Source organism: Myotis brandtii, unplaced genomic scaffold (genome assembly GCF_000412655.1).
Source record: "Myotis brandtii unplaced genomic scaffold, ASM41265v1 scaffold904, whole genome shotgun sequence".
Lineage (NCBI taxonomy): Eukaryota > Metazoa > Chordata > Mammalia > Chiroptera > Vespertilionidae > Myotis > Myotis brandtii.
Window position 1 is genome coordinate 1,282,444 of NW_005371715.1, and position 15,486 is coordinate 1,297,929.

Genomic DNA, 15,486 nt, shown 5'->3' on the forward strand with positions numbered 1-15,486 from the left:
TTTTATTGATTTCAGAGAAGAAGGGAAAGGAAGAAAGGGAGACAAACATCAATGATGAGAGAGAATCATTGATCAGCTGCCTCCTGCATGCCTCCAACTGGGGATTGAGCCTACAACCCTGGCATGTGCCCTTGACAGGAATCAAATCTGGGCCCCTTCAGTCCGCAGGCCAACACTCTCCAGGGGTGGGCAAACTTTTTGACTCAAGGGCCACAATGGGTTCTTAAACTGGACCGGAGGGCCGGAACAAAAGCATGGATGGAGTGTTTGTGTGAACTAATATAAATTCAAAGTAAACATCATTACATAAAAGGGTACGGTCTTTTTATTTTTTTAGTTTTATTCATTTCAAATGGGCCGGATCCGGCCCTTGGGCCGTAGTTTGCCCATGGCTGGAATGATTCCTTCACCCACTTCCTCTTTATTCCAAATTTGAACTGGTTTAGGACTCCCAGTGATAAGGGTGCTTAACATGCAAAAGTTACAGAAACAATGTTTTTTTTTCTTTTGACATCTCAATAATCAGCAAAAATGTCCTGTATAGGCAAAATATATAGTCTGCTAAATTTATCTTTTTTTATGCCTCACCTCAGTATATCATCTCATTGTGCAGTATTTCTCTTTTTGTATAACTGCAAAGAGCAGTTCTCTTAGATAATATCAGTAGGAAGAGAGTCCTCTAAATTCCACTGTGGCTGACAAAAAAAGTGTAAGGTCTCAAAAAAGAGTGTCCAGCAATTATTAAAATGCTCTCATGCCATATCACTTAGACTATGAGTCACTGGCTAAGCATGAAGAACTAACTTTAACATTTCAGAATTCCAGTTTGGATTAATTTAGGTTATGCCTATTATTTGATCATATGTCTTTTTCTTACTTAAGAGATTTTGAAATACTGAATTTAGATCCTGGGTCAGAAGTAATTTATAAATGACATAGTTCGATTCTTCCAGATGAAAGAATATGCCAAAATATATAACTGACTGATCCAAAGACACTTAAATTATTCATTGGCTGTTCACTCTTCTAACCCACACTCTTTTCACTGCTATCAGGTTCTTCTACAGCATCTTGTATTCTTTCCACATATAACTTTCAGAAGTTTGCAAAATTAGATCAACACAATACTGTTCGGGTCAACCTCCATAGGAGGCAACTGACTATGATAGTGAGACACAACACCAGTTTGCCTTTCCCCCCAAAAGAGCTTGAGACAGGTCTTGGGAGCAAGCAGTTTATTGGGAAGATTATCTAAGGAAGCAAGAGTTAGATTTGGGGAAAAGTGAATATAGAAGCAAAATTATGGTATATTCCTAAGGCCACTGCTTTGAGGAATGAGGACTCCATTCCACTGGTATATCCAGAAAAATGGCAAGCATTGACTATCCTGCTTCTTAGCCACTGGTTGAGAGTTGCCCCTGTGGCATTAACTATCCGATCTTTCTGGGCTGAAATTTTGCAGGGCAATGGCATATTAACTAAGACATACCTCAGTTCACATCCTGGAGTCTTCATTTGCAAGTTGTGTTTATTATCATTACTTAGCATTTTGGAGATGTAGACTCAGTTCCTCCAACTATTATTTTGATGTTATCTCATTGGATTATTGTGAAAAAAATTTGTTACAATATGGATCTACATGTTTTTTCTTTATAAGCAGAATTTAGCAAATGACAAATTTATATTGGACATTTTAAAGGATTTGAAAATTCAATGACAGAGACAGCATAACCTCATCCTAACACTGTTACCTGGCTAGACTGTATGAAGCCAAGGATATGTCATAATGTGATTCTTGAGTACATAAAAAAAAAAAAAAATAAAAGTATGAGTAGCACTAAAGTTATTTTCTGAGTACATCAAGAAAAAAAATAAAAGTATGAGTAGCACTAAAGTTATTTTTTAGGGTCTGGCATATGTATAACTGTGTTAAGAATATGGGAAAGGAGCCAGTTTTAATAGAATGACAGTAGCTCATATTTCATGAATATTAAGAATTACAGGTTGTAGATGATGGGAAATTGAGAGGCCTGGCAATTACTATGAGACAGGAATGCTGCTTTTGAAATTTATTCTTATTATGTGAGTGCCTGTGCTCTGAAAAAATGACACATATCTGCATAATCCCCAAGGATCCCTCATGATGTATTTCTAGCTCAGATTTGCATGAGAGCTGAGAACTCAAGTTGTTAGCAAAGCGAGGAAAACCTTAAGTATAATGGATTAAATAATTAAAGTAGCAATGGATTTGCACTTATGTCTGCATAAAAAAGTTGTTAGAGATTAGGTATACCCTAGGTAGATGCCAGAGTTTGTTGCTAAATTGTTCTGAATTTCTTGATGATATAATGATGACAATGTTCATTTCTTTAAATTTATTTCTGAGTGCGCTATGTTATTTGGAAATATATTTCAAATTGAAGACTTAACCTGGCTTTGAACATTTTAAGTTGTCACATTCTGCACTAGAGTAAATGTCTAAAAATTTTCTTTTTCAGTGTTGAACACTGTGTGGGTAACAAAAACACACTGACATTTCCTCCATGAAAGATGAATGATTACAAAATTTACAACTCGTAGTAAAAAAGATAAACATTGTAAAAATTTCTTGTTCTCACCCAATTACTATGGGAAGTACCAATATCTCAGCAATTATGTGCTACATTCCTACTTCTGAGTTGTGAGTGGTAAAGACACACACACACATCAGTTTTAAAATACAGTCCAGTCTGGAGGCAAACCATTAGTCCAGATAACTTCTCAAAGTCTCAGTCCCTTCTGTATTTCAGGATTAAAGGGGGAAGAGGGGATGGGAGAAAGTATGATGATTATTTATAAGCTATTTGTAAGATAAATACAATAAGGGCTCAGTAAAATGTTAACACCTGTGGCATAGGCTTCACCAGCCTGTGCCTAGAAAAATCAATAAAACTGTTTATATCTCCTTTAGAATCCCATGAACCTTCATCTCTCTGGGTTGCTGTATGTATTTTAATGTATTTCCTATTATTTTTAGAAGTACTCAAATGGGACTGCAGATATTCTCATAAATCCAGCAGTCAGGTACAGTTTACTGTATCACCTTCTTCACCCTCTTCTAGTTCCCATCTACTCACAGTCATTGTCTGAGAAGACATTTAACCACTGCTTATGTTGGGACCTCCAATGTCAATATTAAGCAACCGGACCCTGAACGCTCTCTCCCAAGGCTTCTAGTCTTGGAGGTTTCAGTTCAGTATTGGTTTCCCTGAAGAATTAGGGAGAATAGACTCCTATACAAGTATTTGCCACATATTATTTCCTCATCTTCAAAACTTCTGTATCTGTGACTGCAATCTTACCAAGTATACAAGTTAACCTATCAGCTGCTGGTCCTGTGCCATCTAATAACTAGACCTCACCCAGTCCACGAGTCTCCGGAGAAGAGACAGCGGAATCCTATTTATTCTCCTTTCTCTTCCGCTTCAAGGGGAGGTAGAGTCAGAAACACTGGGTTAAGGGTGAGGTTTGTTTCTTCTAAAAACATTTGTGCCACAATTGAGCCATAAACCTGTCTTTTTGCACCCTTATTCTTATTTAACTTACAAAGTAAACAATTACACACACACTTGATTTTATTGATAAGGAAACTGATTGTGCATGAATAATAACATGATTGAGGTCATACAACTATATCAGGACTGAAATATAAGTACATGCGGCCCTCCGTATCTGCAGGTTTCACATGCATGGATTCAACCAACTGCAGGTCAAAAATATTTGGGGAAAAAAAATCTCAGAAAGTTCCAAAAAGCAAAACTTGAATTTCCCTTGTGCCACTGACTCTGCTGAATCATATGAATGAAGTGATGTTTAGGCATACCCTGCTGTAGCCTCTATGCACATATGGGTTATATTTAAATACAATGCCCTTTCACATAAGGACTTGAGCATCTGTGGAGTTTGGTGTCCTTTGAAGTCCAGGAACCAATCCCGCTACACCACCCCAGGATTCTGAGGGATGACTTTAAATCTAAGATCAAATAAATTACTCCAAATATTATTGGAATGAATTTTTTAAAAAAAATATTATTGAAAGTATTACATATGTCTTCCCCTCCCCCCCATTGACCCATTCTAGCCTGTCCCCATGCCCGCCCTAGGCCTTCACCACTCTATTGTCTGTGTCCATGGGTTATGCATAAATGCCTACAAGCTCTTTAGTTGATCTCTTCTGTTCCACCCAGATAGAATCTTAAGAATGAAAACTTTGAGATATTGATGTTTGGTGTTTTTTCTTGCCATTACATCATTATAGGATGCAAGTAAAAGAGGAGAGCTCATAAATTTAGAATTATAATATTTAAAAAAAATTTAGAAAGACATTCTACTGATTCTGTTAATCACATTTCAACATAATATTGTTCATTTAGATAATATTGATTGTTATATGCAAAGATGACATTAGCAGGATGTATGTACATAAAATATTATCTTCTTGCTGTATTAAAACTCTTATTAATATTTAATTCTTCTTTGTTTCTTATAACTCTTTTGACTTAAAGTCTATTTTGTCTGATATTGGGATAGCCACTCCTGATCTCTTTTGGTTATTATTTTCATGGAATATCTTTTCAACCTGTCATTTATTTTCACTTATTTATGTCTTCAGAGCTAAGGTGATACTGTCATATATAGTACATTGTTGGATTGTTTTCTCTAATCCCGTATTCCAATATCTATCTTTTAAGTGGGGAATTTAATCTATTTACATTTGAAGTAATTACTGATAGCAGAATATACACATTCTATTATTTCCCCCCCAGTAGAGTTGATAGATTTATTTTTAGTCATTTATATACTTTCATTTAATTGACTTTTTCAATCCAAGTCTTTTCAAAACAATGAAAATTACAATTAAAGATTGGCATTGCTTTTCATGGGTATTATTAAAAATGATGTTAACTGTTCTATGCAGAAATTTTAAAAATTACTTTGAGTTGGAAAATAATGTATTGAAGAGCACATATAAAGTACAGTGGTGGGTGATTTGATGTAGGAATTTGGCAGAGTAGAAAGACATTCTACTGATTCTGTTAATCACATTTCAACATAATATTGTTCATTTAGATAATATTGATTGTTATATGCAAAGATGACATTAGCAGGATGTATGTACATAAAATATTATCTTCTTGCTGTATTAAAACTCTTATTAATATTTAATTCTTCTTTGTTTCTTATAACTCTTTTGACTTAAAGTCTATTTTGTCTGATATTGGGATAGCCACTCCTGATCTCTTTTGGTTATTATTTTCATGGAATATCTTTTCAACCTGTCATTTATTTTCACTTATTTATGTCTTCAGAGCTAAGGTGATACTGTCATATATAGTACATTGTTGGATTGTTTTCTCTAATCCCGTATTCCAATATCTATCTTTTAAGTGGGGAATTTAATCTATTTACATTTGAAGTAATTACTGATAGCAGAATATACACATTCTATTATTTCCCCCCCAGTAGAGTTGATAGATTTATTTTTAGTCATTTATATACTTTCATTTAATTGACTTTTTCAATCCAAGTCTTTTCAAAACAATGAAAATTACAATTAAAGATTGGCATTGCTTTTCATGGGTATTATTAAAAATGATGTTAACTGTTCTATGCAGAAATTTTAAAAATTACTTTGAGTTGGAAAATAATGTATTGAAGAGCACATATAAAGTACAGTGGTGGGTGATTTGATGTAGGAATTTGGCAGAGAATAGATGAATCAGCCTCCACACTTTTTAAAACACATCAGTGTAGGTTTATAACCTAGAAATAAGACACAAAACCAAAGAAGGGGCTTCTTGTCAGTTCATCATTGTGTTTACTGATCAGGTATGAAATTGGACAATGTTTGTTAACAAAGCATTAGAATTAAAATTGAAAAAAATTTTTTTCCAGAGAGAATGCAGCCAGTTGAGAGATAATAACAAATGTTTAGGAGTTCAGATTATGGAACAAAACTCAATCCAGACATGAGAGCCTGAAAATGCCCAAGTTATTTTATTTATTTAGTTTTGCTGAGAATTATCTTATTTTTAAAAACATATTGTGTGGTGCTATTTTTAGAAATATTAAATTGTCCCCCCTCATCAACTCTTAAGGGACTCAAGAAATGTTAATTTGATATCCAATGAGGAAAAACAGCAGACAGATCTGTGGTATAACTTGCTTGGTGTGAATACCTTATGCTATATATTTTGTCTAATGGATCATTCTAGGCCAAATTTAAGTGTACCAGCTTCATTCTAAATGCAATATAAAAGTTTTCAGGTTTGAATTGTTTCTGACAAGCTAATTTATGATACCCTCTAAAGTGGAATTTAAAGTAAAAGTGTAAGTTATATAATGTATAAATAAGCAAAGCAAAAGCAATATAATAAAGAAAGCAGTCCCTTCTGATTTAATCTAACATGATGGCAATTTTATAAGGCAGGCATGTTGAATTGTTGAATTTTCTAACAGGAATGAAAATGTATGAACAATACTTCCATCCAAGTAGTGAGTTCTAGGTTCCCTTAGGTGATTCATTTCTATTCTAAAATAGATGTGTTCAGTGTTCTGAGTAATCAGTTTGTCTCTAGAGAGAACACAAAGCATACTGGGGCATTATTTTTTCATAGTATAGAGTTATCATTAATAATCCAAAGAATAATGGACATTTTATTCAAAGAATTCTGGGAACTTCTATCCTTCAATATGATAGCTTTCCTTGAGGCATTCTCTGATCAAAATCACTTATTTTTATTAGAGAGTTAAGATGAAATTCATAATTCAAATAACATATGCAAACAGAATGCTATTTCATTTCAGGTTTGTCCTAAGTGATACTGAAAAAAAAACCTCAACAAAACCTCAAGAAAGGGCTGAATTTTTACTGAATTGCTAGATTAGTTGTATAATAAATCCTTAAACTTATTTTGTCTTTCCTTAAAATACTGATGAATTAAAAGAATGGAATTTTAAAATGCCATCTAAATCATTTTTCTTTGAACAGACAAAAATATTAATATAAACACATAATATTTTAATGACCTTATATTGCATATGGAAAATGAATTGATGAAACAAACAAACATGTCAAAAATAAATCAACATTTCAATGCGGGTTTCAAATTGCACATATATTTGTAAACTAATGGACACAAATGCTAAAACTATTGCCCTAAAAGACTATGGGCATTTTTTGAAAGGACTGGAAATAAAATATATTGTTTAACTGTATTTCCCAATTAAAATATGATTGATTAGTGTGAGATAATAGAAAATATACATATTGTTCTCTGCTCCTGCTTCCTGCCTCAGTGCTCTTAAAAACCTTGTGAATTCCCAAGTGACAGCAGCACTAAAGCATCTTTTGTTCTAATGAGGCGACTCAGGGTGGACTCCTGGATTGGGGCTGGTCACCAGAAAGACCAAGCTGTGATGAGAAGCTTGGAATTTTCAGCCTCACCCCTCATCTTCCAGAGAGGGGAGAAGAGCTAGAGATGAAGTTAATAACTGAGGAAGCCTCCATACTAGTAAAATCCCAGGGATTTATGGAGCTTCCAGGTGGGCCAACACCTCCACACCAGGAGGGCGATGCTCACCAACTCCTCAGGGACAGAGCTCCTGTGTTAGAGACACTCTCAGACTTCACCCTCTTCATCTGGCTGTTCCTCTGTATTCTTTATCATGCCCTTTAATAAACTGGCAAATGTGAGTCTTTCTCTGAATCCTGTGAGCTGCTGTAGCAAATCAGTTAAAACCAAGGAGGGGGTCTTTGGGACCTTCGATTTAGTGCTGGTTAGTCAGAAGCACCGGTGACAGATAACCTGGGCTTGCTACTAGCATCTGAAGTATGTGTGTGTTGGGGTTGGGGGAGAGAGATGTGGGGTGGGCGGTTTTATGGGACTGAGCCCTTAAGGCTTAACCAGTGGAATCTGATGCTGACTCTGGGGTAGTGTTAGAATTGAGTTAAATTGTGGGACACCCTGCTGGTGCTACAGACAATGGCTTTTTTGTGGGGAAACCTCCATACATTTGGTAACTAAAAGTTTCAGAAGTGAAGTGTTCTGTGTTGGGTAGTAAAAGAAACACAGGAAACAAACACAGTAGAGAAGAACTGGCCTTTTCCCTATGTAAGAAGGAAAAATCTGGGTTTTTCCTTCACAGTTAGTTTTAAAGGAACTAGGATATAAAAAAATGCATAATCACACTAAACAGGATTTAATTTATGTTTTATTTCCTGAAGGCATTTAGGATCAAACAGTGTCTTAGGATCTTTGAATGAGTATCAATTGTGTGTATTTCATACTTTAGAAAAAATTTTCACTATCTGTTCTTTATAGTGGTCTGGATTCTAGATATGTGTGATTTTAATATATAAATACATCTTTCTGTGACTTCTGAAGATTTTTCTTTAATATGTGTCTATCTTTTTTCTCTTTTTTCCTTTTTATTACAGGTTTAGTCTTGGGTTGTAAAGCTGTCCTGAGTTTTACTGAGCTATAAAAAGCCTTGCACACTGATCATAGAACTACAAAACTATGAGTGGATTTATCAGATTGACTAATCTATAACCTTGTAGTTTATTGGGCACTAAAGCAGCATCAGGATATGTTGTACTTGTACCTGATTTTGGAAAACCCTGGGCTGGTCATGTTAGAGGCCTAAGATTGTTTTCTGTTTGAGGATCCCTTATGATTATTAGCTAGGAATTCAACAAAATATATCTAACTCAATGATTATGGATCCCTCTGTGCATCATATGCCTCAAAGTATTCAAAATGCCATGCTCTGAAGATGTCAGCAATCGGCTCTAGGTTGCAATTTAATTGCGGCTCTTACATTGGAAGGACAGGCCTCCGTTCTAATAGGCCCTCTCAGACAATGCGGTAGACCAGTTTCATCCATGTTTGAGAAAGTAGACAGTTCATAGATTTGTAGGTTCTCTGGAAAGGCTGTGTTAAGTATTAACTGGATCTTTTTAGTGAAGTGAATTCGAATAAAGAGTCACAATGTCAGCAGAGCACTTGAACGGCTTGCACCTAGACTGGAGAACACAGCTGCCAGCAAAGTCCCGCTCCCCCGGACTCCCCGGGTAAATGGAACAGAAGGTGCTTATTAGATAAATGCTGTTTTGATTAAATTTCTATTTTCTCACTGAAAGCATTTATAAAGCCTGCCTCTTGAGGGTGCTTTAATTTTTGTTCCTGGTTTGAGATAAAAATTTTCAAGCACTTACACTTGCAGGCTACTAAAAGACTGATCTGAATACTAGAAATTGCAGGAATACTAGAAATTGCAGCACATTGAGGTTTAAGGTCTTTGGGAAATATTTAAAAGATCAGAATTACACATAATAGCTCATTTGCTTTCAGGAAAATCCTATATGCTATCCCTGGTGATTGTTGTCATGCAGATGAAATCTATCTATGTGTAAATCCAAAATTAGAAAACCTGCATCTTTTCATCTCCTATGTGTTGGCTAAAATAAATTTCCAAAAGCAGATATTAGGGTTCTTACATCACATCTATAGAAAACTCCTCTTCTGTGCTTGTTCTTTGAAGCAGCAGATTAGAAAAGCATGTGGGGGAAGTGTCAATAGTTTCTCCTGTAACTGACATTGAATAGCGATTTTTTGACTAATTCTTTTGGAAACTGTGATATTTAATCTAAAAACATTTTGGAAACGATTTAGACATATGTAAGAATCTAAAGTGTTTTTCTTTTGTGAAATAATGATAACAATAAACAATGATGAAATGAACAGTTATATTTTTACAATTTAGTCTAAAAAAATAGATCAATATCTTTGAAGTATCTGATGTTTTCTATGTGTCTTTTCCTGATCCCCTTCTCCCTCAGAAAATACATGATCTGAAAAATTATGCCATTTCTTGCTTTCTTTATTGCTTAGTCTATATATCTCTCTATTATCTATCATCTATCTATCATCTATCTATCATCTATCTATCTATCTATCTATGTATCATCATCTATCCACCTATCTATCTACCCATCCATCCATCTAGATTCCTAAAAGTAGATTTTTTTTTTGGCCAAGGTAATAAAGATATCTCTTGTATATTTTAACAAAATTTTTAAGATTTTTGCCATTCATATTTAAGTTCTCAAACTCTTGATTTTTGAGCGTGACATGAGTGGAGGGACTCAGTTGTATTTTTCTCTGATTAATGTAATCAATGTATTAAGTAGAAACCTGTCTTACTTGATCCATACTGTTGGTTCTACCATATAACAAATTCCCTTAGTTGTATGTGTCTGTTTTAGTGTTTGCTATTCTATTACATGAACCTGTTTGCCTGTTTCCTGGGCTGATACCACATCACCTATAATTAATTTTTGTTACTTTATTCTTCTTTTTCAGAAGTATCTTGTCCCTTCCATAAAAAATTTAAAACCAGCTTCCCAGGAAACACTGTGTTGGGATTTTGATTGAAATTACATTTATTCTGTTTTTTAATGATATGTCTTCTGTTTCATAAATCTCTATGTATCTCCATGTATTTCAATTTTCTTTGGTGCTTTTCAGAAGTCTTACTACTTTCCACATGAAGAGCATTTTTTGTTGTTGTTAGATTGGCTTCTTCTGAACAGCTGCTTTCCTTTGGGTGTCTGGAATTCTGGCATGTGCCAGGCAGATGGTGCCGATACCACCAGCCCCCAATAAAACTTTGGACACTGAGGCTCTAATGAGTTTCCCTAATGGATAAAATTTTATGCATTTTCCCACAGCTTTCAGTTGCTGAAAAAATTAAGCATGCCTGTGTGATTCCTTGTGTGATGCTTGGAAACTTGTACCTGATTTTCTATTTTGTATCTATTCACTATAATAAATTATAGCTATAAATATGATTCTATACTGAGTCATGTGAATCTTCCTAGTGAATAACCTAGTGGGCAGGTTTGGGGGACCACTGACACAGGAAATGTCCTCTGTCCCTTTTTTGTTATATGGAAGAGTTAGTGTAATATTGGAATTATTATTATAGCATACTAAGAAGCTAGAAAAATTCCAAGACAAACGGAATAGGGAAACTAAGACAGAGAGTTAAACAGCAGTTTGCAGCCATCTAGTAAATCCTATCTTCCCTAAACCAAGGAGACTTATGAGTAAATGGTTTGTACTTCTCCTCCCCAACCAGAGGTCAAATAGCTGAAATCACCCTACTCAGGGAGACAGATAACAGAAATCCAGTTAGTGCTGTTTGCCAACCACACCCAAGGACAGACAAATTGAGAATAAATTTCATTTTGGTACATCAGCATAAAGCTGATGAATATTCTATTGATCAGACCCCTAAGACCTTCCCTAAATGCCCAGCCTTTAAAACCCCTGAAAATGAAGGTCCCAGTGCACTCTCTACAGGGAGCATGCCAAAGCTAGCCCCTTTCCCCTCTCACTCCTCCACAGGCATGCATTCCCTAACCTCTAAGAGACCCCAGAAGACTTGCAACTAGGGGAGAAATGGTTCTTGTTTCACTGTCCTGAGTATGTTTTTGCTGTGGCAAATAAATTCTTTTCTATACTTTGTGTCTTGATTGAAATCTTTCCCTCAAGAAGACAAGAACAGAGGTCTCCTCATCTCGTCCCTAACATTACCTGTTATATAATGATTGATAAAATTTGCCTATAAAACTATCTGGTACAACCTTTAGAGTTATGTATTAAGTTCTTCATTTTGCAGCTAGGAAAACTGAGGCTCAGGGAGTTAAACAACTTACACAGAGTCATATTGAAAGGAATTCTAGGGACAAAACTGGCAGGTTTAGGGAGTTTTAGAAATAAAGAGGGTCCATGGGAGAGGAATGCATAGATGGAGGCTTGCAGATGCCAACATGCTTATCTTACTTGTACAAAGGATAGAAAAAGGCCATAGGATAAGCGGGGGAGGAAGACATACATTCACAGAGGATAAGGAAAAGTCACAGGATAATGGAAAGAAGGAAACATTTTCACAGAGAATAGGGGAATGTTGCAAGATAAGGGGGAGAGAACATGGGAGGCACCACCTGGGCTTTGGCCTTTGAAGCTGATACTATGTAACAAAATAATCAATGAGGAAAGCATGGGGGTTCTAAATTAATGAATGGTCCAATTAGAAAAGGTCAGGTGTAAACAAAGAACTGCAGCATATGTAAACCAGAGACAAAGGGACACAAGGCAAAATTTAAAAAAAAATTTTTCGAGAGAGAGAGAGAGAGAGAGAGAGAGAGAAAGCAGGCTTTTCCCATTTGGGGGCCCCTCCCCATGGGGTCCTCTTTGGGTATACCTCTGCCCAGATGAAGTTTGTATATGCTTCCAATAAACTTCTACATTTTTATTAAAGAAATCTGTTAGTACACAAATTTTTTCTTCATCTTCATTGGACAAGAACCCACGAGAAGAAGTCTATATCCTGAACCCCACATTTCAGTATAATTAGTCATAATTTATATATATAAAAGCCTAAGCGACCATCCGACCAACCGACCATCCCATCAGTAGCTATGATGTGCAATGACCACCATGGGGCAGATGTTCAAAGCAGGAGCTGCTGAGCTGTGGTGACTTGGCAGCTGTAGTTCTCAGGTGATGCACCCGGAACCAGGGAGGAGGGAGCCCGATTCTGAGGTGTATCACCCGAGAACCACCCTCTCCCAATCCGGGACCCCTTGGAGGATGTCAGAGAGCCAGTTTTGGACCGATCCCCCCAGGCCAGGCCGAGGGACTGCACCAGTGCATGAATCTGTGCACCGGGCCTCTAGTAAGACACAAGGTTTGAATACTGCTCTATTTGATGCCAAAACCTATAATCTTTACCAACTTAAGTGTTCATTTACACCACAAAATTTTAATTTTATTTAATTTATTCAGTTTCCACAGTTTTTAATTTTATTTACTTTATCCAGTTTCTACAATCTTAAAAAAATAACAAAATTTAGGGTGAGCACAGTTAGTATGAAGTATTAAACTTTAATATCCTAGAATTTTGCAGCCAGGGAGAAAGTTAATAGCTCTACATAGGAAGTGTCATAATATCCTTAATCTCAATCAACGGGGACCTCTGCTTTCCAAAATAGCCCCTTGAAAGGAAGTTAATTTTCCAATCAAAAGGAATTAAAACACCTGTTTTGGAGCAAAGAGCCATAACTCTCTCTCAATAGTCCAGGACACAAAGATAATTCACAACTTTAATTCTAAGTTTCAGGCTCAAAGAGACTATGCAAACAGAGCGAGGCAATTCCTCAGGTAATAAGGCTAATTCTTCAACATCTCCACAGTCCATTTAAACTAATATTTGTAGAACACATACTATAAGCCAACCTGTACTGTGTACAATGAGAGGAGTATGAAGATGAAGTACAGTCTGTGTACTTTAGAATATCATAGTTTAGAGAAGACAGAGATGTCAATGTGTTAAAAGGAACATGGAAAGTTTATTGATAGAAATATACACAGAAATCTGTAGCAGCAGAAAGAAATGGCAAAAAGAAGTTTTAAGGTTCAAGGACGAGTAGCTATTAGTAGTTACAAAAGCATGGAGAATCACATTTCAGGCATAAGAAAACTTAGAAACAAAGCCTCATGATGTGGCATAATTAGAGCATAAACAGAAACTAGGTCATGGCAAATGAATTCACAGCAACAGGGAAGGCTGAGTTAGGAAGGGAAATGCATATCATTGTTTTCATTGTCTTGATGATAAAGCTAATGAAGGTTTTAAGGAGGGGAACAATATGACTTGAATAGATGGTATTTAAAGCAGTGTAGCCAATGGATTTAGATGGGCAAGATTAAGGAGAAGGGGATTGTAGAGTGTTGCATTCATATATACACAATTGCAATCATACTCCCACTGACCTTCACTAACATGCCCTTGTACAGTGAATGGAGGAAAGAGGACAAATTAAACAAATAACAAGGAAGTAAAGTTAGTAAGATTTAGTATCAATTATTAAGGAAGGGAGGATGATGAGAATTGATTATTAAGGGAGAGAGGAAGATGAATCTAGTTTCTGACAGCCAATGAGAGGCTATGGTCTGTGAAAGGAAACACCAGATGAGATGAATTTGTCTGGAGGAGAGGGAGTTGAATTTAGATGTACTCATGTGGTCTTAGAGTGTTCATTAACCACTGAGAGAAATTGTCCTAGATGCACTTGAACAAGTGAATCTGAAATAGAGGAAAAATACATTTTTGGGAACCATTAGCACCTAGGTGATGGTTAAAACAATGATAGTGGATGAGATTGAAAATGAAGAACATGCAATTAGTTAGGAGAGAATTGTGCCAAGAACAGGATTTGGGAAGCACCAACTTTTAAGCCTGCGATTCTAAAGGATGGTGGGAGGAAGAACCCACCACAGACTAATATTTTTAAAATACACTGACTTTCTACAAACTTTCATGTGTGAATAGACACTATGTTGTATTGCTAGATCTCTGGACAGGGCTCTAAAATTGGCTAATAATAGATGCATTAAAAGTTAAATATACAAAACAACATTTCTAATTTTTATGCAGGGTATTCATAATAATAATAAAATAAACTCTGTGTACTTTTCTTCTATTTAAGTAAATGAAACTTAACCATTACTTCTGAGATGTATCTGCCCACCCTAATTCCCTTCCTCAATCTCTCCTATGTCCACAGGTAACCAATATGATGAATTTTGTGTTTGTCAATTCCTTGATTTCCCCATATTTTCACTGCCTATAAATATATATTTAGATTTTTAAAATGTTTGTGAACTCATTTAATGAAATCATACTCTGCTTATTGTGCTGAGCGTTGGCTTTCTTCCCCTCAACATTACATTTTTGAGATTGATTGATGTTGAGATGTTCTCTATGGTACTCATTATGTCAACATACCACATTTAAAAAATATATATTTTTATTGATTCAGAGAGGAAGAGAGAAGGAGAGAGAGATAGAAATGTCAACGATGAGAGGGAATCATTGATTGGTTGCCTCCTGCATGCCCTACACTGGGGATGGAGCCTGTAACCCAGGCATATGTCCTGACTGGGAATGAACCGTGATCTTCTGGTGCATAGGTCAATGTTCAACCACTGAGCCACACTGGCAAGGCCCTATTTTTCTATTTTTTTGTGTGTGTGTTCCTGTTTCTGATTCATAGGAAGTATATATTTACAAAAATATATGGAATTCTGATTTTTGGGTGGTTTTTTTATATGTTGTAAATAAGATGAAGGTGGCTATAGTCCCTTATAATGAATAGAACCGTGGATTTTATATGTAGTTGAACTTAGTTTAATTTTTCTATATTATAAGTGATTATGTATTTTGTTTAAGAAATCCTTCCCTACTGTGGAATAAAGTGATTGGTGGTTCCCTAGTGAAGAAAGTGATTGGCTCTTAAGATGGTATCAATATTATTTTCTCTAAGGTTTAAACTTTTATTTTTCATATAAATGTTAAATCCTTCTGGAATTGATA